At 45.6% G+C, this 24546-nt stretch overlaps 1 protein-coding gene and 2 long non-coding RNA genes across 6 annotated transcripts in view; 1 reads left to right on the forward strand and 2 right to left on the reverse strand.

Moving 5' to 3' along the window:
• Pacrg (PARK2 co-regulated) overlaps positions 1-24546 on the reverse strand; it is a 437183-nt gene that overhangs the window by 105302 nt on the left and 307335 nt on the right. The gene's annotated exons all lie outside the window — the stretch shown is intronic.
• Positions 1-24546, forward strand: part of Gm16168 — a 76260-nt gene that overhangs the window by 15113 nt on the left and 36601 nt on the right. The gene's annotated exons all lie outside the window — the stretch shown is intronic.
• The window catches only part of Gm52294, a 42281-nt gene continuing 19062 nt past the window's right edge, over positions 1328-24546 (reverse strand). The window contains exon 2 of the long non-coding RNA XR_003952283.1: positions 1328-22982. This is a non-coding gene — a long non-coding RNA (predicted gene, 52294). The remainder of the gene's footprint in view (positions 22983-24546) is intronic.

The raw sequence follows: 24546 nt of genomic DNA on the forward strand, positions 1-24546 counted from the left end.
GGTGAGCAAGCCTGTAAGCAGTGCTCCTCTGTGGCCTCTGCATCACTGCCTACCTCCAGGTTCCTGTTGTAATGATGGACTGAGATGTGGAACTGTAAGCCAAGTAAAACTTTTCCTCCTCAAGTTGCTTTTGATCATGGTATTTTATTCCAGCAATAGTCACTCTGACTAAGACATGGACAAGCCTTGAAGGCTTAACTCTGAATTCCTCAGGGATATCTGTACTGGACATGATGTTCCTCACCTGCTGCTCTTAACTAATTCTCCAGCACTCTCCCTAATATCCAGTTGCTTCAAGGATGCAGGGTTCTGGAGTTCTGGTATGTTTTCCCCTATAGGAAAGTAGCATCCTTAAGACTGAAGCTTTGTCCCCTTGAGGCTGTATTTTCTTTTTTTTTTCAAGACAGGGTTTCTCTGTATAGCCCTGGCTGTCCTGGAACTCACTTTGTAAACCAGGCTGGCCTCGAACTCAGAAATTCACCTGCCTCTGCCTCCCAAGTGCTGGGATTAAGGGCGTGCGCAACCACGCCCGCCCGGCTAGAGGCTGTATTTTGGAACCCAGTGCTGCTAAGCACCCTCTGCCAGCAGTGTACCTTTATGTGAGTCCCTGTTTCTACCAAGCTTTCCCATGGTTCCTCATGGCCACTTCCTTCCTCCCAGAGCCCTAAGGGTCCCCGCCTGCATGCAGGGTATATGGAGCCAGAGCTTCTGAGTAAGGCCATGCCTTCCTTGTCTCTATGTCTTTCTCGGCTGTCCCCAGTCTGGACTGACTGTATTTTCTCCAGAAGTCCTAGCCACCCGTCAGGGCTTCCCCCCACAGGGCACTTTTATAGATTCCCATTCTGAATGTTCCACATGAGTTTGAAACTCTGGTCACTGTGCACAGTTGGCTCCTGGTAGGCTGAGGCCTTGGAGTTAGGGATGAGGGATTCTTACTTTGGTAACAAATGGGGACCCAAAAGAAGTTTAGAATATGCTTTTTGCTGTCAAGCGTCTGGTAAGACTCACCACTGCAACGCCTAGAACTCTAAAGCAGGACTGATATCATGAGCCCAGTCAGCACTGAGAGAGGCTCACTCTAGTTTCCCATCTCTAAGCTACATGGCCCATCTCTTCCCTGAGATCTGGCATCAGTCAGGACAGGGGTCCCATGTGGAATAACAGTGAAGCTGACTCCTGTGGCCTTTGTTAACTGTGGGTTTTGTCATTTTGTTACAACACTTCCGTGGAGGTCCAGGGGACTCTGAGAGCAGCTCTGATTTCTGGCCTTTGAAGATCCCTAACCCAAGAAGGCAGCTGGGACACTTGTCTTTCACCCCTGGGCCTGAGAGACCAGGAGCTGGACTCAGGCTCGGCCAGTAGTCAAGGCAGTGTCACACTGGGCAGCAAGACTGAGATGGCGTGGTCGGTTCACAGGGCACGTCTTTACTACTGGGAACAGGAGAGAAAATGGCAGCAGGAGGAAGCTGAAGCTGTGAGGACCAAGCTGCTACACTTGACTGAGACATGTGGAAGGGTTTGAGGATTAAGGTAACTGTGGAGCAAGCATAAACAAACACTATTTTGTCCCTGTGACTCAATTCTTGCCTCCCAGTTATCTTCTGGCAGTATGGCGTTAGGTATTGTCATAAATGTGTATTTACATGTTTTCTTTTTCTGTAAAACCCAACTCTTTTGGTCTGGAATTTAATTAGGCACGAGAAAAGGAATAGGAGAAGGACCTTTCTGAAACACTGCCCACTTAAGTACTTTCTGCTCCTCTGGGAAGGGCGGTGTTAGATTCATGGCAACTTAAAAACTAAGTCACAGAATCTATTTAACACTAAAATATAGTAGCATAAGTTTCAAAGAACAGCCCATGTCTATAAATTCTGTTTTCCTTTGAAATTTTAGTTTTGTAATTATTTACCAACTCTTGCACTTTACCATAAAAGCTACTGCTTACACCAAGGGGAATTCAGGCTGAAGGCCCACATCTATTTTGGTATAAACTCTCTTATAAAATGTAACATTTACTATGATACTAGAACATTTTTTGAGCTATCCAGTTCTAACTTTATAAATGGGAAAGTGAAGTTTAGCATAACAGCAAAAGAAAGCACAGGGAGTAATATTTTTATACCAAGAACCCCCCAGCATTTAGAGCTAGCTGAGAGCTGGAGCTGATGAGAAAGTAGTTGGACTGCAAGAGGGTGTGGGAATGGCTGAAAATCCCTGGGTGGGAACCGTGAGCCACACAGTGGCTGGCGAGTGTGTCCAGGGAAGATCCAATTATTGCACAAGCAGGAAGCAAAGGGCCCTTATTCCTTACGTCCCTTGTTTGAGTCGCTGATGTGCTGCATGTGTGGGTGGAGTTGTGCTCATGTCTTAGGGAAACTGGGTCAAGGCTGAGTTTGATGGATAACCTTGGAGGCCCAGTGAATCTTGCCTTGGTGCTGGCTTCCTGCAACCCACCTGCTGGCTATCGAATCTCTATCACCTCTGAACCCCAAGTATCAGAATCTGTGTTGGAGAAAGCCCTTTCCTGCCTGACTGCTGTCTAACTCTGGCTAGTGCTGGGATCTGGCCCCAGGCACCTTGCCTTGATAGTCCTGCTGCCTGGATCTTAGCCTGGGATGCATGCTAGCAACACCCAGGAGGCTTTGTCAGTGTCCACAGCAGGCCGAGCTTCAGATGGCACCCTGGATGTCTGTGGGTCAGCCAGTGAGGGAGCCTCAGCTCTGGTAGCATGCCTGACCTAAGGACCTAAGGAGATCAGCACTGCCTACTCCTCTGGTAGCCACGTCTCTTCTCTTGTGGGACCAGAAGGAGAGCAGAAGAGGAGGGGATTGGCAGAGGCTGAGCAAGAGCTGAAAAGACTGTGTTGTGAACGCAGGAGACTCGGGTTATCAGGAGGCATTTGACAGGGATTGGGGAACAAAAGTCAGTCGCAGAACTTTGAACATTTCGCATGTGACTGCAACGTGCCTTTAGGACTGAGAACAAGGGTCCTATTAAAGTCTGAACATATCTGGAGCCACACTGAAACCAAGGCCAGATTTCCAACATCATCCTTTGCTTCTTCCTAACTGCCCTTTACCAGCTGAGGTTCCTTTCTGTAGGTCACCACCTGCCAAGATGTGGCTCTCCTGTGGGGGATGGACCCCAGCAGCTGGCCAGTGTGCCCCAGCTTTCCCTTGGTTCAGCCCATGTGATAGAGATTCCAGCACAAGAAACCTTTACTATTGATGGAACTTTCCACTTCTTCCAGGGACTCGGGCTTGACCCTCCAGGGAAATGCTCTCTGGCAGCCTGTTGCAATCAACTGACTTCCTTATAATTTCATTCCGCCATTAGAGGAGATATAACTCTTATGGCCAAAACAAACACATGTCTTCATTTTCTATTTCTTTCTGAGTTCCAATGGAGTAGTGCTTGGTATTTGAGTCTCGTGTAGCTTTTGATGACTCCTTTTGATGGCATTCAAGGCAGTACTAGCTATTAGTCTCAGAGGCATCTCACTCACTTGGTGTCAGAGGACATCCAAGGCAAATTAGAGAATAAGATGCAGATCTTGCTAACCGACGTCTTACCCATGAGGGCACTGATGGGCCAGGGATGATACTAAGATAAATGGTCATCCTATTTTTTAAGATGGTATTGTTCAGATATATTTACACAAATCTACAAAATATACAAGTCCATGCAAATACAAACTATGAAGTTGTTGTTAATGAACTGGTTACATGTATAGACCCATAGGAAGGAATCTATTCTGTTTTCACGGATGAGTGTATCCATCTGTGTTTCCCAACACACAATTTTTTTCAAGGGCCTGAGTTAACTGGGAAAAAAAAGGTCAAGAAAAAAAAATCAAGCAAAACCCAGAAACAGTACAGCCAGTGCATGAAAAATTGAAAGTAAATAAACCTAAAAGCAAAAGTCATAAAAAAGAGATCAGACTGTCATAATCCCTAATTACATTCTAATTATTCATCCTTATACCCACAGGTAAGTGTAGTGCCCTCCCCTATCAAGGAAACTTCTATTTGCAACAGACAAAGACCATTACAGAAGACTACAACCAGGTATCAAATTGCAGAGGTGTAGAGCCTAGTTCCAGTGGCTACATCTACATAACACCATTGCACCTAAGGCTCCGAGAACATTGCAGAAGATGGGGTGTAAAGACCAAGAGAGCTAGAGGATCAGGGAGAGACCCGCCTTTCCTTTGCAGCTCTGAGGTTAGCAGTGCTTCCGTGGCCTCATCTGTACTGAGTGCTGGGGAAGAAGCAAGGTGGGCCAGGAAGATGAGCCCTGGCAGGACACTCAGATGTCTAATGGGGAGGGAAGGAAAGTAAGATAGGATTGTGCTGGAAAGTCCTCCAAAGAAGGAGGTGTGTCCCATAGGCACTGAGGGGAAATTACGCTGAGCACGTAGATTCTTCCCAGCAGCTTTCAGGTTCAGTGACTCTGAATTGGGGTTGGAAACTGGAAGGAGAATGGAGTTATGGGTGAAATAACTGTTTAACTTAATCATTAAAACACCCATCTTTCCCTTGTGATGTCAATACTGTGTGTGGGCAATTCAAGCTTCTACAAAACAGCGATTTGGCTAAGATTTAGTACAAAGCCTTGCCATTTATTAATTAATCAAGGTATTTTCATGAGTACAGCGTATGGAAGTAGAAAAAAGAAATTATTCACCTGCAGGTCAGGACCTCCATTATTTTAAGTCCTGGTGACTTGTGAAACTCGGCATGAAAATGAATACAAATATATTTGTGCTTGTTCTGTGGTAAATTAAATATCTCTGGCACACAAGGCAATGTAGAGGCAGACTGTGTGCCAAGTGGGAAGTTATTATTTAGTCTGGGTGGTCTTGAAGGAGATGAATTTTTGTTATTAAGATATATTTTCATGATAGTTTCCTGATTTTTAAAATAGCTGCAGAATCTTTAGTAAGTTTTCTAGAAGTGTGATGCTGTCAAAGTCAGAAACATCGTCAGGTGACACTGTTGCTCAATGACGGCCCATCAAAATCAGGCAGAGGGTTCATAGATGCACAGTGATTTCTTTATTTGTGGCTCCTAATCTAATAACGATGGCTTTTAGACAAAGTTGCCGTGAGAAATAATTAAAGATATATAAAGGCTGCACCAAACCCTTGCAGGACCAAGCAGGGCTGACCCTGAGAGAGGTCAGGGTGGGTGGGGATGAAAAGACAGAATAGAAACCTCTATGATAGACCAGGGATGGAGGCACCAGAAGAGGGAGGGAAGTATTCAATACTGCTGGGAAAAGGCTAGGATCTCTCTCTCTGGAAGAGCATTTCTCTAGAATATTGCTGATGAAGCAACTCCAGAGAACAGTTAATACTCTTGGTTTTGCAGAAAAACCCAGGGAGGCTAAATAATTTGATCAGTGTCACCACTGACCTTACGAAAGCAAATAAGATAATTTATGGAAGGAACATAACAGAATGTGCATTGTGTTGAACACTGACCACAAGGCAGAGGGAGATAGAAGCGGCGAGGGACTGAATGGCAAGGACTGAGATCTGTAATGTGGGACTGTGTCCAGAATGCTTTCCCTAGACAGTCAAAAAACCACACAGATGCAATTATAGGAAGCTTCTTCTTTGGGTATATACAGTTCTTAACTTTTTATAGAGGAAAATAACAGGATTAAAAACTCCACCCAAATGCCAGAGAGATGTGAAAGTTAAACCCCTTAGAAAATGTATCCTGGGCTGGGGAGATGGCTCAATGGGGAAGACATTGGCCACAGAGGTGAGAAGGGGGTAGCCTGGCAGCCTTGCTCAGCAAGATAGGAGGCAGAGACAGGAAAACCCATGAAAGTTGGTGAGCCAGCTAGCAGGCTGAACACAGAGGCGAAGGAGAAGACATAGTCTCTAAACAAAGGGGCAGATGAGGGGACACACGAGGTTGTCCTCTGATGCCCACGCTCAGACTCACACACATGAACACACACAGCACACAAGCACACAAAGGCAACAAACCTACCATGAGACCCTCCCCACAGCACACAATAACCAAAGGGGCTCAGAGACGTTCACCAAATTGCCTGAGGTCACACAGGGGTCCAAGGCCCAGGCTTTTGGCTTTGGAATGCTTTGCCTCCAAGGGACATGAAGAACAGTGTGTCCAGGGAGGAGCTGGGTGTGGTTTCTTGTGTAGACCCTCTGCTCAACTGTGGCTGCAAAATGGACGTCTAAGCCAAAAATGGAGACAGGGTCCCACTTTCAGCTTCAAGGTACCGTACATCCAGGTGGTAGTACTTCCTAATAAGATGTAATTCAGAATCGCATATTTACGTTGCCTAAATACTATGGTGCCTTAGTTAGGCAACGAGGTTCTGGTCAAGTCTCTTTTATCGCTCCTCATTTAGAAACAATTTTAAACACAAGTTTAGAAAGCCGTCATTGCCAGAAGTTAAATTCTGAATAACAAGCAGGCTTCCTGTAACTTTTGTGGAGACACTTCCAGCTGTAATTTGTATTCCTGACTCCTCACTCTCTGGTTTTATGGCTCTTGGCTATTTGCATAAAAATGGGGGCTTTGATCTTTAAGGGTTCCTTGGCTCAAATAGCTCATTCCAGTAGGAAGGTACAAATAATGATGGGTGGAAGGGGCTCGGCAGTCCAGGTCAGCCAGGCAGGCAGCTCCTCCAGAAACCCTCCCCCTCCCCTCCTCCACCAACTGGCTCCCCTGGATCGGCTCTAATTCTCCACTCTAGCTGCTCCCACACAGCCACTGTTCCACTCTGCTGATGGAGGGGCCCGGGCTGAGGCTAGCTAGGGCTTCTCCATTACACAGGGCTTCATGTTTCTCCTCCAGATGTGCTGTGGAGGATAGCAAGAGCACAAAACAGAGAGTGTCCACGCCGATACCTTTACGGACACCATTGCGCCCAGGCGAGGAACCCAGACAACGGTATCCACAGAGCTCTAGGTGTGAACACTCTTAGTGTTTTGTCCAGCCTTTTCTAGAATCTGAGATTGTTTCCAGGAGCTCTTAGGTCAGTCTTTGTGACTACCAACACCTTTTAGTTGTCAACGGAGGAGCACGTTGTATTCCTTTGGTCCCATCTCCGTGTGTCGTTTGATACCCAGGAAGAGCTGACATGGCAAAAGCATAAAGTGGCCCAAATGATGAGGAGAGACAGAGCACAGGGGCTGATGGAGGGCTGTGGGTTTTTTTTTTTTTTTCTTTTCACTATCCGGTGGGCTGTGTAACTAAAGAGTTGGCCTGTGTCTTTTCTCTTTATTAGGAGAGACGGTAGTTTACCGAACTTTCAGATGACTGGTCTGTATTGTTGGAGGAAGGGCAGGGGCATCTTTGTCAGGGCAGCATCTCTGCGTTCTGCACTCCTTCCTTCACTGACAGCTGACATTTGCAGTAACTGCACCAAAGGCTGGGGTCCAGTCACAGTACAGGCTGCTCCTGAGGGCTCGCCTTCCCATGGGAGGGACCTCTGCCAGGCTGATCAATAAGGTACAGTGAAGTGGAGGAGAAGACAGAAGACAGAGGCACTGACAGACAGAACTGGCACCGAGCAGAGAGTGCACAGTCTCACCTCTAGCAAAGCTGCCCAAAGGCTGGACACTGGCTGGAGACAAAGTTACACACCAGCCTACAGCCCGTGTTGTCATGATGTCATGGTGTCATGGGACAAATAAATGGGAGTGCTTTTCTAAGTGGTGATGCTATAGGCTGTGACACAGAAGATGCGGACCCTGCAACACCAGATTCTGTAGCAGAAGTTAGTAAATAAGGGCAGCAGGGTAAGATGTGTATTAGAAAGACCACTCTAGTAACGGGGTGCCAGTCAGAATCATTTCTCTTCCTCTACATGCAAGCCCCTGGCCTAATTCCTGGAGTCCATGAACATGGCACATATGTGGCAGAGGGGACTACATTCCTATGAATATCATGGTCTTGAGATGCTGAAGGCCTCTGCCATCTGGGACACTCTACTGTAATTACCATGAGTCTTATAATCGATGAAAGCAAAAGTGTCTGAAGGCTGTCCTACGGCCAGCTCTGCAGCAGCAGGGAAGGACTGTGTAGGGGACGGATGCAAGGCCAGGCAAGGATGTGCACCTTCACACAGGGATTATAGAAAGGAGCACCACTCTGGAGGCCTGTGATTTTAACACACTCAGGCCTGCTCTGGACAGCTGGGCTCCAGAGTCTGAGGACAACACAAGGGTTCTGTTTGAGGCCATGTGCTTTGTAAATCTGTTAGACGACAACAATGGAAAATCAACCAAAATGGTTGGGAAGGGAGACCGGAGTAAGGTAATCCGGTGCACAGGAGTCCCATGATCAGGGCATCACAGTGAGGGTGGATTGGGAGAAAATGTAAAAGTCCTGTGAATGTGTGTGTGTGTGTGTGTGTACACGTGTATGCTAGCTACTTCCAGGGCACTTAAGAGCATCCATGCACCTAGTTTCTAGCAAACGTTGAGCCTTTGTTGAGGGCAGTAGCTTGACACATGTAGGACTGTAGAACATGGGTCATGGCCATGCAAAACATGAGTTTACTACTGTGGTTGACACATGAAGTGCAGGTGTACAGTTAACTGTAAGTGAAGAATCAATAGCAATGGCAGGAGCTGTCGCTCAGTGGTAGATCGCTTGTCCTCATGCGATCCCAGCACCACTAAACAAAACACAGGAAAATGGCAAAAATGTTTTAATATAAAAATTTCAAAGTTTGCATGGTATATACGGAAAACTTATATTTACTCTTCATCCAGAATTCACATTAACAGGGTACTTTGACTATTTACTTGGGAAAGTGGCTGGACAGCATGTAACCGAGAGGCAGATCTAGATGTGGGATCTGGTGATTGCCGGTGAACTACCGTGGCTGGAACCGTCAGAGCGCCGCCCTGAGCTGCCTGAACAGACCTGGTGTTTATGCCTAATTCTGCCACAATGCCATCCTGGCTGCAGACATGCTTTCTCTCTGGCCTCTCTCCTCCCATAAGCCTGTGCCAGGGCTGACTGCTAAGGGTGCTGCCATTTACGTTGGCCTGGATCTAGGTATCCCAGAGAGGACTTGGAAGGGTTAACATCAGAGTGTTCCTTCTGCATATCCCCTCAAATGGTCACCTCCTTTTGGAGACACAGCATCACTGGGTCAAAGTTGCATTGGCTCCCTGAGTAGGTCTTATGCTCTTTGTCTTCTGACCATTGCTTGGAATCGTTCACCTCATCTGTCCAGGTTGTGTTTGGCCTGTGGAGCCCCATGGTGTGGCCGAGAACCGTGCTGTCTGAGGTGGGGTTAGCTCCATGCATCTTACACTCAGTAGCAATTGGGTTGCTAAGCCATAAAACGATCGGCTATTTTCCTGACTGTACTCTGTTTTCTCTCATCAAAACCTCTTCATCTTTTCACCATGCTGAAGTCTAATTGGTTTTCTTTCTTATCTTTTATTTACGGGATTATTACCATTCAAGACAGTGGCTTGCGTTTATCTTTATTGACTTCCATTGCATGTAATTGGGCCATCCATCCAGTTTGCCTATATCATTTTGGATGCTTCGAATTGTCAAGTGCCACAGATCTAAACGATGTAGAAGACTCCCACTTTAGAAACTCCAAGAGTTCTTATGATTATGTTGGAAACAATGGCAAAATTCATTTCTTTTGTATTTTAAAACATATTACCTAAAATTGCTTGCTGAATAGATTGGAAAACAACTCTAAAAGTAGCGTTTCAGTTAAAATACCCATCAGGACAATTTTCCAAGTGGATTTCCAGAATCACGTGGATGAATGAAACAAAACCAATAAAAGGGTCTTTTTCTCTACCTCTCCCCACCCCCCACCCCAACCAGCTCCTTATCAGCCCTGGGCATCTTTCAGCTGCAGACCCAGGCCTGGCAGCCACACCTGCCCTGGTGGTCACAGGCATAGGGATTCTTGATGACACTTTTGGCTTAAAAGCTAAACCTCAATCTGAAGAGTAAAAAGCCAGGCGGCCGTTCCTCACAGCGGGAGTTTCTAGCCAGCATCTAAGCAGACACACAAGTTATTCTAAGTAGAAATGTGTCCATAAATGTCACAAACTGTCTCCATTTCCCTTTATCATCCTCTAACAACCTCATCAAGACTGCATGATTATTTCACGAGGCTGAGGATACTGGCACTCACTGCCACAGCCCAGCAGGAGTCCTGCTTGACCTCTGCCTTACACGGACCTAAGCACAAATGGGCCACATTCAAGGGGAGGAATGCCAAGGGACACACTGGCGGAAGACAGTTGTGACTTCTGCCTGGAAATAACATTGTTGGGCTGTCAGTCTGCATGAAGCCATTGTTTTTCAAAGTCATGTTGTTGGTGCCAGTTGCCAATGGTGCTGGACACCTTCCTGCAGATGAAACTTTGGAGCAGGCTTCTTCGGCTTTCCTTGTTTCTATATGGGGTCCTGCAAGGAGGAGTAGGATGCTCACCCACCATCAAGTTAGGGATGGCGATGTCAAAGGTGAACCCTGATGTGGTCATGTCTGCAGGTGCAACTAGCTTTTTTTCTAATGTCTGGGCATGGGTCTACTTCAGGGAGTGGGCCAATGACACTAGCCCTCTGAGAATGCCCCTGAGGAGCTGGGATAAATTCCAATGGCCAAGTGGCCATTACCATTACCATCCCAAGCATCTATATATAAACCATATTACATCATACTAGAACCAACATTGAGCTCAGGCTGTCCTCTGCAGGGACCACATAGGTAACAGACCTAAGGAAGGGATTTTACTGCTTCTCTTAAACAAAGGCCCCGAAGCCACAGAGAAAGCACTTCGCTCCACAAATAGCCACACAAGGTCCCCAAATATGTTTCCTTTTTCTTGGTAATTAGCTAAAGATGAAATAATGCTTGAACACTTCATAATCTTAAATTCATAATATTTTACTTAATTAAAATAGGTAATTTAGAAAAATAATTGGTAATTGCTGAAACCTCTAATGCTGATGAGAACTGAGCTGGAAGTGTTCTTTCTTCACAAATTGGTACTTAAAATATAAAGTTCCACACACAGCTGGAAAGTGCCATCGTAATTTGGCATTTATGTTCAGTAACTATCATTAAACCAAATAAACTGAAATTAAAGAAGAAAGACGGTGGGCTTCAGGACACATTCAGGGCAGATGCCAAGGGCTTCAAAGTATAAATGTGGCTTTCTAAGCATTTATTAGGAGCATTGGAGAACAGGCCTAGGAATTTCTTACACATTGCTTTTATTTTATACTCTGCTGTGAAAATACAGCTTTGGTAATATCTGAGTTCAGGTGGAGAACAAGCTCAGTGGAAATTCTCCTTCACCACAGAACAGTGCGAGTGGGCAGGCTTGGAGTGTAGATGTGCGTTTTCAAATGAGCCTTTTCCTTCCGACATCCACAAACGCTGGTGCTGGCTTGAATAGAGGCAGAGGAATCACGGCTGGAAAAGAAAACCAGCCTTTTTGCACATTTTATTTTTTTCTTGAGGGAGGAAAAAAAACCCTCCTGTGACATTCCATACCACAGCAGAGACTCGTGGTAAATTCACAGGAAAACCTGAGAACAACACACCCTCTGGAGAGCTTATTTGTTTAGTGGGAGGCTGTCTTTTTCAGTCCTGGAACAAAAGTCTGTTGACTAGGATGGCAGAGGGAGGGAGGAGGGCAGGCCACTCTATGCGACGGAATTTGTTATCGCTTTTCTACCTGGCAACACATTAAAAAAACGTAAGATTTCAAGCAATAGTCTAAAGAGCAAGGAATTAAAACAAAAACAAAAACAAAACAAAAAGCAAAAAGCGGTACAACAAACATTTGTTCTGGAGGAAGATGGGGGGCGCCAGCTCCAGCAAACACGGCTCCCAGATAAAGGCGCTGTCTCTCTCCTTACAAATACAAGTCCAAAGTAGTTACCACACTGGTGCTGTCGTTAAAGGACAGTGAGCATTTTTCAGTTCTCATGACTTTTATTTCCTTGGGAAATAGAAATTTGAAAGAACAAAACAGTTTGATAAATTTCAATCTTAAGAAATTTACTTTCAAAAATCATTATTTTAAAGAGAAGATCTGAAATAGGTTTTTTAAACTTCTGGGGCAGAATGAATACTAAACTGATACTGATATAATAAAAATCATGGGTAATAAATATTTTCTTTGGTCATGATTTTCATTAAATTCATTATGAGAAATATAAATGTAGCCAATATGTTTACTGCCTGCTCCATGCCAGTCACTAAACTAGAGAGGGGTGAGGTGGGGAACCCCTGGCACAATTATCAAGGTCACCTACACAGAGGAGAAAGGACAGTGTGATGTTAGGAGTACAGATTGGAACTGTATCCTGAGTGCTAGTAGAAACACACAGAGAGAGTGAGTTCCGATTTTTAAAATCCTTTTTGTGGGGTGAGAGGAGGCTGACTGGAGCCTGAAGCAACTCCTCGAGAAGGTGGTATTGAGTTGACCTTGAGGTCCAGCTGGTGGGAAACAGACAGGAAGTGGGGCGAGACAGAGAAATGGAGAGGCAGTGAAGGACAGGAGTGCTCTGAGGAGCGCTGGCCACCCAGAGGGACACGTCTGTGAGGGGAGGCTGTAGCTAGTTGGAGACTTGACCCAAGTGGCCTGGTAAGGATGGGTTTGTGCCTGCAATGCTCCAGCGTCCTCCCAGTGCCACCCACTGACATGGACCTCAGGATTTACTGGGTAGCTATTGTTGTTAACCTTTTTAAGAGATGGTAAAACTGAGGTGCTGTGGTGGGCAGGTTGGACTGTGTGTAAAGTGCTCCATAAGGCTCAGAACAGCAGTTGTGAGGGTTCTCAGAGGTCCCTGGTCCAGAACGGCTCAGTTAAATAAAGTAGCAGTTTGCTCCTGTTTGAGTAGAAATAATGACATAGTGCCTCATGTTTGTGCAAGGGAACAACATTCTGCCCAGCATGAACTATGATGGATAACAAAGTATTACCACCTATCAACTTTCCAAATTCAATCAGGAGCTCGTGGATGCATGGGTGTATCAAAACCGCATCAGGAAAACCAGGTTGTGTGGTTCCCTGAATACAGCGGACCAGAGGATGCTGCAAGCCTCCTTTGCATCACCAACAAGGTCTGGAGGTACCTACTGCCCATTGTGGGACCACTGCTGTTAGACCATCTGCCATCTGCATCACGAGATTGACAGGTGATGGACTCCTGCCTCTGTCCCTGAGCTAACTCAGTGTGTCACCACAGCTTCATGCAGCCCACTGAACAGCCATCCTTCTGGGATCCAGCTCTGTGTCTGGAGCCAGTGCTACACTTTTAAGCAGCTTGGCGTTTTGAATCAGCCCTGCACCTCGACAGCCCGCAGCTGGGTCTCTCTGTTCACACATAACTACCTGCAGGGACTCTCTTAGCATCTCTGCCATCTTTCAGTCTTTGTCTTCTTCAGGAGGGTCCTTGCACTGCTCTGCTTTAACCCTATCCTGCAGTCTAGGTATCATCATGCAAAATGTAATATGAGGTCTGAGAGTTCTTAATATCAATTAAGACCGAATAAAGAACCTGTGTTTGTCAATGATAGGAATATCAAACGAAATCAAAATACCTGGAAGATTAAAGAAAAATGACACTGATGTGGCTTGAGAGTTTAGTTGCCCTTCAATGAACTCCAAAATAATCCCTGAAAGGCATGTGTATGTCGACCTATGTTTCTGACATAGCTTGCTCACGGCAGGCACACATTAACCTGTCTAGTGTCATGAAGACGTGGGCGATCTCCATTACCACAAGATGGTAGGTGTATCTGGAAAGCCAGTGGCCTCAGGAACACTGTCAGTTTGTGGGTTGAAACCAGGAAGAGGATCAGAAAGGGAGACACATAACTAACTCACTTCTTAGAGAGTGTGGGGGTGGGCCTCTGCGTACTTAGGGAGATAGGCAGAAAGAACGGGGACATCTTGGGTAGGAGGAGTCTGGATATCCTGGAGTCAGAGAGAGAAATGGAGATCAGATTCAGCTTTCCAGTAGGTAAAAGAAAATGACCAGACCCAGGAGAGAAGGAGGCCCAGGGTCTGCACAGTGGCAGTGGGCATGTGATAGGGATCCCAGACTGGTGTGAGGGAGGGCCAACACGTTCTGGATGTTGTGAGGGCTGCAGAGTTGTTAGTAGCTGATGCTTAGTAGGCCAGAGGACAGAGAAAGAGCAGAGTCACCCCACTGTGGGTTAGGATGTGAAGAGGAATCACACAGGTAGCAAGGAAGGAAGAAAAAAACTTGGGGACAAGGAGGTGCTGACAGCTTTGTGAGAGGAGCTTCAGGGAAACATTTATGAGGCGAATGGAAAAGGAAGAAAGCAGCTTTCCAGAGAAGACAGTGTTTTCTAGAAGTTTATCAGCGAAGGGGGATGAGGCCAGACGGACTCAGAGAAGGCCTTTTGGAGTTCACAGAGTGCAGAACAAGACCTGCATAAAGCCCTGTGTCAGAAGGATGAAGGAGTGAGTCTAGCTTCTGGGGCAGAGACCTGGGAAAAGGGCTCCAGGCCCTCTCAGCCATGCTGACCTCTGGAGGAAGCAGGTCCTGCTGCCTCTGCTGCAGAAAGGAGGTGGTCAGGGATGGCAGAAGACCCAAGCAGCCTGGGCCATGGAAACAGGAACAGGAATGTGGGGGAGGGAAAGGTGCCTGCCTGCAGTTGTGGAAGGCTAGGAACCATTCTCTCCTTCCTGAGCCAACATTGGGGACAATTTCTACACAGATGTTCCAGGAGACATTCTCCTCTCTAGGGGACACCTGGGTGTGGCATAGCAGTCAGGTGAGAAGCAGCCGGCAGAGACCCAATTCAAGTTGCCAGTGAGATGATCTCACTGAGGGCTCCTGGTGCTGCGTAGGCTTTTATGTTCTGTTAAAATACAGACACAAGAAACTAGAGCCAGAGAGAAAGAGCCAGAGAGGTAATTCCTTCCCACCTTTGGGGAGCCCTGCTGCAAATGTTGGGGTGCTACCCCTCTACTCTTAGGGAGGAGGTATGGATTTTGAGTGCTGTTGCCCTAGTCTCCCTAAAAGCAGCATTTTAAAGGGAATGGTGTCAGCTCAGTTAGACACAGCTCTCCTGGGCCAGAACAGCATTGTCCTCCATGCGAGACGCTAACCAGGGCTGGACATTTTGACTTGCATACATTTAAACCAACCTCCAGGTGACACTTTGCAATGGAATCTCGCATTGGATGTGCACCTTTCCATATCAAATCTTAAGTGAGTTGTATGCTGAGAGAAAAGTGTAGAAATGTTCACAGAGCATGTAGTAGGTAGCAGGCACTGTCTTAAGTACAGTGGACAGGTAAGAGACGGGCCTTCACAGGAGACAGCTACAGGATCTGCACACACGGAGGCTGCCAAGCTGCAGCAGTAAAGAAGGAAAGGAAGCCAGGCTTGGTACTGTATACTGGCAGTTCAGCACTTGGGAGGCTGAGGCAGGAGGATTGCTATTACAAGGCTGAGGCTGCAGAGTTAAGTTCCAGTCTAACCTGCACTGAAGAGTACAGACTCTGTCTCTAAAAACAAAATGGGGGACAAAAAGAAAGAAACCTATACAAGGAAAAAAAAAAAAGACAAAAGTCACTTGATCAGATTAACTCCCTCACATATTACTACGATCTGTGACAGCAATTTTCTCGCATGCCTGCAGATAGACTGCAGAGAGCAGACAACCTTTATTCCCAAGAGTAAGCTTTCTGCCTGATTTCAAATTTACAGTGAGACTAACGGAGCAATGGAAATGAGCAAATCTCTGGCATGGAGGAGACATTACTGTGCATCATGGGAAGCAGGAGGCACAATGGCACTTCTGGTGGTGGGCAGTAAATGCATCTTAATGAAGGTGTGAGTTCACCACTACTCTGGTTGTTATAGAAGGACCCAGGGGAGAAGCCAGTGAGGGCTGAGTTTTGCAGGACATGTGGGGCTTCAGGGTGGCGGCTTCCCTGAGGCAAGGAAACATGAATAAAAGATTCATGGAGAACAGCAGAATATGCGTGAGAGAAAAATATCTAAAGCAGTGGTTCTCAACCTTCCTAATGCTGTGACCCTTTACTACAGTTCCTCATGTCATGGCGACTCCCAACCATAAAATAATTTCATTGCAACTTTATAAACATAATTTTGCTACTGTTATGAATTGTAATGTAAATATCTGATATGTAGAACCCAAGGGGGTCTAGACCTACAAGTTGAGAACTGATGACCTAAAGGGAGAAAATTCCACTTATATTGTCAAAGACTTTCACCGATGTCCTAAGACAGTGCTTATTTCCCTTTGAAGGAATACAGATAGCTACTGATATTGGGAGAGGGGAAACATGTAATTAAAACTGAACTTAGGGAAATTTTGACATCCTGGATATGGTGAACAAGGAGACAGGAGTGTCTGGGAGAAGTTCAGAGACCATGTCACAGTAGAAATGGCAAGAAGAATTGCCACATGACAGTTCTTGGCAAGGAGAACACAGCTGAAGAAGCCAGAGTGGAAACCTGAGTACTGAAGTGTAAGTCACCTTTCTTTAACTTGGGGCTGGACATACGCCTGTATGATGGTGTTGCCACGAAGATTAAGAGTAGGAGAAGAGGGCGGTAGATGCAAGTGTCTTAGCATCATCTGGTAGACTCCCTTACTTTTCTGTTTTTAAAAAACTGGTGTGCATGTGTGCGTATGTGAACCGTTTTCCTAAGCATAGCATTCCACGCTTCCTCTCAGTTGTGGCAGGAGCACTGGCAGGAGCACTGGCAGGAGCACTGGCAGGAGCACTGGCAGGGGCACTGGCAGGAGCACTGGCAGGGGCACTGGCAGGGGCACTGGCAGGAGCACTGGCAGGAGCACTGGCAGGAGCACTGGCAGGAGCACTGGCAGGAGCACTGGCAGGAGCACTGGCAACTGCAGGCATAGCATTCTGTTGGCCATGGTGTGCACACGGGGCCTAGGGGCCATGGATCAATCTAAAGGCTGGTGAAGGAAGACCAGGGATTCATGGCTGGCTATGGGGGAGTGGAAACTGATAAAGCTTCAGAAGGGATATTGGACTCCCAGAAAAGGAGGCTCAGGAGATGATGCTCTGCTTGGGTTGACAGGATGGAGATGGGGTGAATGATTTAGAGGCGACCATAAGCTGAAGTATGGCCACATGCAAGGTGGCATAATATTGCCTGTGTTTTCAGAAGAACACTGTGGAGATGAATGGCAAACAGGCTCCAAACAGCTAGAGAAACTTGAACAAAAGCCACAAGGAAGAAAACTTGAGTAGATCATTCCTGAAAAGACATTTTAAAACATGCTTGTATGTAAGGCAAAAATGCAGGAACAGATTAGACTTGAAAGATGTTATTAAATCCTTAGTGGAATGAGGCTTAACACTGCATAAGCAGGAACCATTTGGAATCGTTGTTATGAAGAGCTAATAGAGATAAACAAGACACAGCCATTTGATTTACCTGTGACAAGAGAAGAAGGCCAACTAACAGGGGAACAAAACATTGCATACAACACCAGAGTTTTCTAGAAAAAAAAAGTAGTATTTCCTCTCCTTTGGACAATATGCTCCACATATGGCGGGCTTCTTAGCTTGATAAACATCTACAAGTAGATGGTGTGGAGACAGATGGTGGCTTCAAGACATCGTCTTGTTAATTTCCATGCCATTAGACTGGATAATTCACCACTCAGATCATCAACGTGGCTTCTGTTTTGGGAAACCAACAGAAGGCACCAGGGTAATTGTCCAGGAAGGAACAGAGGTACCTGGCCTTTGCTGAAAGTGACCGCTGTGCTTAGGATATGGTAGGAAAGCCAAGCCTTGGGGCTCTGACCATGGAGACAAGCTTATGGATGATGCCTTCTGGTCAGTACTGGTGCTACACACACACACATATGACTGTAAGGGAAGGAGAAGAGAGACCTTGAGAATGGCGATTTGTACACAAGGCTCTTAAAACAGGAATTCCAGAGCATGGTCATTTGGAACTGAAGAGGAGGGGGAAACAAAAGGGACCCTGTTCTAGTTTACCCCCTGTGTATATGAAACTGAAACCCAGCATTGGGATTCCTACCACTGCATGAGGTGAAGGAAGAGCACACTCTCCTCTTCCCACCTCCCTGAAGAATGCCTCCCCCTCTCCTACCTCCAGCAGGCATCAGGGGTTCCTCTACTTGGTACCAATGCTAGGCCAGGGACTCTGATAGGTTAGGGAGTTCCCTCACCAGAAAACAGAGTTCCCTCCAATAGGAATGGGTACACATCTGTGCCCACTTATAGCAGTCTGAATCTGGAAGTCGCCTAGATGTGTCCTTGGCAGCAGAAGAGACTGGGACTGACATATGGGCATTAATGACCCCTCAACTTCAGCAGGATGGAAGGAGCATGAGGAGGGGATCTGTTCCAAGTCTGCTCTGCTTTAGACTTCATCTGAGGACCTGCCGACACTGCCTTGATCTCACAAACCACACTTGCTTTCAACATCACCCTTTGCGGTTTCTTTTTTTTTTCTTTGCATTTTTATGATGCAAATGTGGGTCCAGCTATATATTTATTGCTTATAGTGTTCAATGCATTACAGTACTTTATCAGTATGTGTGTTGGTTTTCGGTGCGAATTCTTTTTTTCAACAGATGGAGTATACTGTCAGCTGAAAGATTTTTACAAAAGATGCGATTACTAATAGCATCCACTGTGCCTTCAATGAAATCAGGCCCCATCCTGGGCTCACAGCTCTGCTTCCCATTGTGAGGCCACAACAGGAACACTGTAGTCTGCAGGTTAAGGGTTCTGTTTGCAGTTAAGAAGTTCCTGTTTGTCCTGTGCAGGTTTTGTTTGTTGTTAAAGGACAGTATCTGTTTGTCCTGTGCTGAGTCAATGCAAGTTCAAGTTTCTGTTTATAATTAAGAGTCAATTCCTGTTTCTTAGATCTGATATAAACTGTAAAACATGTTTTGCAACCTTCACAAAACTTGTGGCCCTGCTTTACATAATCTATAATATCCTTACCCTTCTTCCTTCTCGTTCACTGTATCTTTCTAACAACGCATAACAGCTGTCTCTCTTGTCTCTGTGAACACCTTATCCTAAAAAATGGACCTCAAAAGGCCAGCAGGGGCTGCTTGCTCAAACCCCAACAGGGAGAGACAGCCAGCTGGCCAATCCCAGGGTCGCCATAAAATACAGCTTGCTTTGATTGGAATCATGGATTTGGTCTTTTCTCCTCATGATTCCCTTTCCAAATCTCTCTGCCTACCTACGCACCCAAGAGCCTGGCCCTAATGCTAGGTGTGGATTCTCAGCGAGTCCCCACCTTCTCTATGCTGGACTCTCCCAGGTCTGATGGTTTCTCCTTTGGTCTCACAAGTCATATCCTCCCACTTGGTTCTCCCAACCCATACTGGTCAGGTGGCCATTCCTCGTGCAGGACACCACCTAGGAGTGTTCTCAATTCCTTTCCCACAATTCAGCTTGCACTACCTCCTTGGAAGGCGAAGTTGATTGATACATTGCTGCAGATCCCTGATATCCACCTGACTCCTGAGGAGGAGTCCTGGGGAATTAGGCTGGGCTTCACCAGGTCCCTGGACTTCATGCGACAGCCGTCTGATCTCAATACTCCCTTCTGTCAGGGCAGAGTCTTAGTCTGCTTATTTTTTTATCACATTGGAGGCGAATTTTAATGGAACAAATACTACAATACTCAGCGCCTTTCTGAAAACTCCTCCCTGGCACTGAGTGTCCAGCTTTCCAATTCAGGCCACGACTCGTGCCATTTGATCACATGATCTGCATTTTCTCCACGATCAAAGACCATGGAGGGTTTTGCATTTATGAGCATATGTGAGGCTGCCCTGCAATTTTTTTTTGTTAATAAATACCGCCTTCTACTTGGCTCTCAAGAGTTAACTTATCCTTTTGCTCTGTTTTGGTTCTCAAAAAATGGTTTGCATGAGGGAAAGATGCCACCTTTGAGGACTTAGAGAAACTTGAGTGTAAAATGATGGCCTTGTTCTTTCCCTTGGGGAAGAGGTCGATTTTGATTATTATTTATTCAGGGGTTTGGAATACTTTTCCTAATTTGTAGTTTTCTAGGAAATCATTTCAACTAAACGTCGAGTTCACAATCACCGTGTTTCTGACTAAATCTCTCCTGTTCATTGCTAGTCTTAGTTTTCTGTCTTCAATTCAGGGTCCTAACTTTCTGTCATTTTGATTCCTCTTCACACACAGCACTCCCCCTACTTAGGACTTATATGGTAATGGAATAGAACCAGGACACTGGGAGACTGCCCTGACACTGAATGGGTGGCTGTTAAATCCAATCACAAGTGTCCTTAGAGGAGAAGCTGAGATAGAAGAGGACAGACTATGGGAAAACACTGGACTGATGTGGCCATAAGCAAGGACTGGGTAGCAAGAGGGTGTGTGCGTGTTTGCGTGCGTGTGATTCATCATTGCTGAAGAGGTACTGCCTTTCTCATGGCCGGCTTGATTTCAACCCAGTGAAGCTGACCTTGATGTCTCTGCCTTCACATAAGACAGAAATCAGTCTTCGTTTTCAGCCACCAACACTGTGGCCATATCTAACCGTGGCTGTGACAAACCAATATGAGTGGAACGAGAAGACTGTCCATCAGTGTGACTCTAGACTCACTCACGTGCTCAACAGTGCTCCAGGGGACAGCCATCCTCTGATTTCAATGATTATTCTAAAAAGGGCTAGACAGAGGTAGAGCAGGGACATAATTTAGAGCTCTGACACCACCCAGGCACTGTTAACATAACTGGGATGTATCTTAATCCCAATTAGCACTTTGGCACCTTTTTCTCGATGGTCAACTAATGGGTACAGTTTGAGAAGCCATGTCTACAGTTAAGAGCCTTCGTAGAAAATGGATTATTAAGTGATACACTGTCCATTCGGGGGCAGTGTGGTCAGGGGCTCATCAATGACTACTAATAGCAATCTTGTTTGCTCTTAGGGGCCTATTTGTGACCTTAGTTCTGCTTGTTAATCAAGAAAAATGTCCATGTCCAAACTGAGGCATTAAACCAGACAAGATCCAGATTGCTTTATAATCTAGGAGTGTTTGTACAGGGTTTGCAACACATCCCTATGAGATACTCCTATTGGACTCAGCCCAGGCACAAGGCTGGTTTTATATCTGTAGTTGCCCTGTGATCTCCCAGGCTCTCTGCCTAGCGCCCCCTCTCGGTCACTGGCACACGTCTTGGATAGGGAGGCTGGAGTCTAAGCCTGGGGAAGATGTAGTGAATAAATCTTCCACTCATGTTTCACTACCATGCCTGCCAGGGCTGTGGTCAAGAACTTGATATCCAGATTCTGTCACTTAGAGAGCTGGTGACCCTGGGCTGTTTCCTACCTGTAAAATGTGTTGCCATGTTTTAAGCTTGTGAGTGTCTGGTGAATCTGGTCTGCATGGCTTCTGGCAGCTCAGACACATTAGCTTCTGTCATTAGTATTCAGAGCATGGCTGGGAGTATGTGTATTCAAACACACAATTTGTGCCTAGAGAAGGATGGGAGGTTTGGGGGCAGCTACAGGAGGGAGGAGGAGGAGGAGGAAGAGGAGAAAGAAGAATAGGAGGAGGAAGAAGAGGAGAAGGAGGAGGAAGAAGAGGAAAAGGAGAAGGAGGAGAAAGAGAAGGAGGAGGAGGGAGAGGAAGAGGAAGAAGAAGAAGAGGTGGTGGTGGGGGTGGTGGAGGAGGAGGAAGAGTGATTCATGCTCTATTTCAAGAGTGTCCACTCTATTCATCACATGTGGAATCCCTTTGAATGGATACCTTTTCTGAGGATTTTGTGGCTAATTTAGGCTTCCCTGGAACAGGACTGAATATTCCATTTAATATTCTGGAGCGAGAAAATGATGCGGAGGGCTGGCAAGCGAGCGAACAGTGCCATGACACGGGTAGGTACACAGTGTGGAACAGACTCAGAAGGGGAGGAGTATGCTCAGCGCATTCTCTGTAGGTCACAGATAACGATGCTATCAAAGAATGGGGGAGATTTACAAATCACGCCTAAGCAGGTTCCACAAAGAGCTCATTATGAGGTTGTGATTTCAGACGCAAGTAGCCATGAGGGCTTCCTGGCCCAGACCTCCTATTTCAGAAATACTGCTTCTCACAAAGCTGTCACAAAATCTATCTGCTTACTTTCATCCTCAAGATAGTGCAAGTGAAGAAAAAATAAAGCATTTGGCAGCATGGCTGCTAGCTTGATTCAGGTTTTGAAACAGGGATGAGGCCAGGTCAAACCTACTAGAGATGAGCCAAACTCTCCCTGTGTGGGAATACATTTACTATTCCCTTTGGATGGAAACAAAGCAAGAAGGGCCCACCTAGTGACAAAGCTATGTTTGAATTCACTATGTTTGAATTCCTTAAACTATTTAAATTATTCACAATTGGCTGTATACATTGGTGTCAGATGTATGTTGCATTAATTCATTCAGTAATCCCTAAATTGGCAAAAACTCAAGGTGTAGTACAAGCACTTCCTTTCTGACTGTGAATACATTTGGAGATAATATTCTAGAGGAAATAGAAAGATTATAGAAAACAGCAGAGTGTTTTTTTAATGAACCAACAAAAGCTGAGAAAACCTTTATGGAAAAAAATGTAAAACCATGAATGAAACACTAAAATATCTAAATTCACAGTTATATGCATTTTTTTTTAAATGAATGTCAACGTTTGATCTCTCAAGCAAGCAGATTTCCTACGAGTTAATTCACAATTCAGAACATTTCCAGAGCTAATCCAAGCAAGGTTGTTCCTGAGGGGCCGATCATCAATTCAGATGGAAGCAGAAGAAACAGGCCAGGTGGCTGAGGGTGGAGGGGCGATATCTATTGTAGTAACACATGAACGGCAGGGGGCAGGCGTGGCGGAGAACTGTCCCAGGGAGAGGCTGGGTGGAGAAGGAGGGACAGAACATCCAATGCCTGCAGCTGAGGAAGAGAATTACTGCTCGTGAATGGAGACTTGTTCAAATGAAAGGCAGAAGCCTAAAACTACAAACAGATGACTATGGTAGTACTAGACACACACCCTATATTTCAAAAACAAAAAACAACAACAAAAAAAACCCAATAATTGGGATTGGTGGGGGAAACTAAACAGAAGTCTGGGAACCCAGAGGTGTGGCTTCCATAAAGAATAAATTGTCAACAAATTGCCGTGAAATAAGTGAATAACGAAGAAAGATCAGTCAATGTACTATAATAGAGGATTCTTAGAAGAGGACCGCAAATAACTCATGAAAAAAGGTGCTTATCTTTAGTCATCGTGGGAGTGGCAACTGAAAGGAAACTCACATCTGTCTGTTTAGAAAGCATGGAAGGGCTTGCCATTTCTAAGTCTCTGCCCCTGTGGAGGGGTGGTGTCTTACAAACCACACATGGGCAAGCGTTAGCATAAGCGACTCCCCTTCCACATTGCAGCATATATTAAAAATAACTCAAGTTCACATGTATTAGGAGAAATGTAGATTCCTTAAGCCACTGATCATAATAAAGAAAAACTTAAAACATTTAAATGACAATTATAAAATAGATATATAATATGCATAGCTATGCAATGTGAGATCTTAAGTCATTTACATGACTAGATTTGCATGTAACCATATGGGCCTCTGAATACTGACATATGAGGAATTGTGCTGACTTAAGATATGAGTGGCAGGAGTCTACTGTTTTATATACAATCAAAGACATGAACAGTATGTACTGAGAGTCCAAGCGAGCAAAGCATGTGTGTCAATGGTAAGTGATGACTTCAGGATGCTCATGACCTCTGCAGTGAAGTGGAGAGCAGGGCTTTATGGGAAGAAGGCAGAACCTCCCGAGACAGGCCACAGTTTCTGCTCTAAGAGTCTTGGGAGGCAAACAGAAAATGTGGCATGGTCTGACAGAACTAGTTGGTAGGCCCAGGCTCTCAGGTCAAGGATGTTCAACTCATAGCCTGTGGGCTGTATGATGCCAAGGGTAGCTATGAATGTAGCCTAACACAAACCATACACTTACTTAAAATGCAAGGGTTTTTTTGTGATTAATTTTTCAACTTAGAAATGCTATACACGGTAGTTGTGTGGTACTAGCACATGAACTTTGCAGATGAAAATGTCCAGAGAGTCCGAAAGGATGAATACCCCTGTTGAGTATGTTTCCAAAGGTCTGAGATACTTAACAGAATGCACTAATCCATTATTATTGCTGCTTAGCTGCATATCAGGGAAAAGAACCCTGCATTGTCATCTCGGGAATTGGAGAACACCTGTACCCATTTTAGTTTTTTCTAAATGTAGGCTGCACGTTAGTAGACTTAGTAGCTCTCCCCTTTCGAGAGCCTGACAGGGTGGCCAAGAGAACGGGCTTCGCTATCCTGTTGGTCTGTGTTGTCCTTGCTGTGCTTAGTGTGTGCACAGGATAACTTGATTTTACAGGTTACAGGTTTCTCTTCCCTAAAGCAATGGAGGCATGCGGCCTGTGTAGCTGCACAGAGCTGAACACAAAG

The sequence above is a fragment of the Mus musculus genome, chromosome 17, assembly GCF_000001635.26.
Source record: "Mus musculus strain C57BL/6J chromosome 17, GRCm38.p6 C57BL/6J".
NCBI classification, from domain to species: Eukaryota; Metazoa; Chordata; class Mammalia; order Rodentia; family Muridae; genus Mus; species Mus musculus.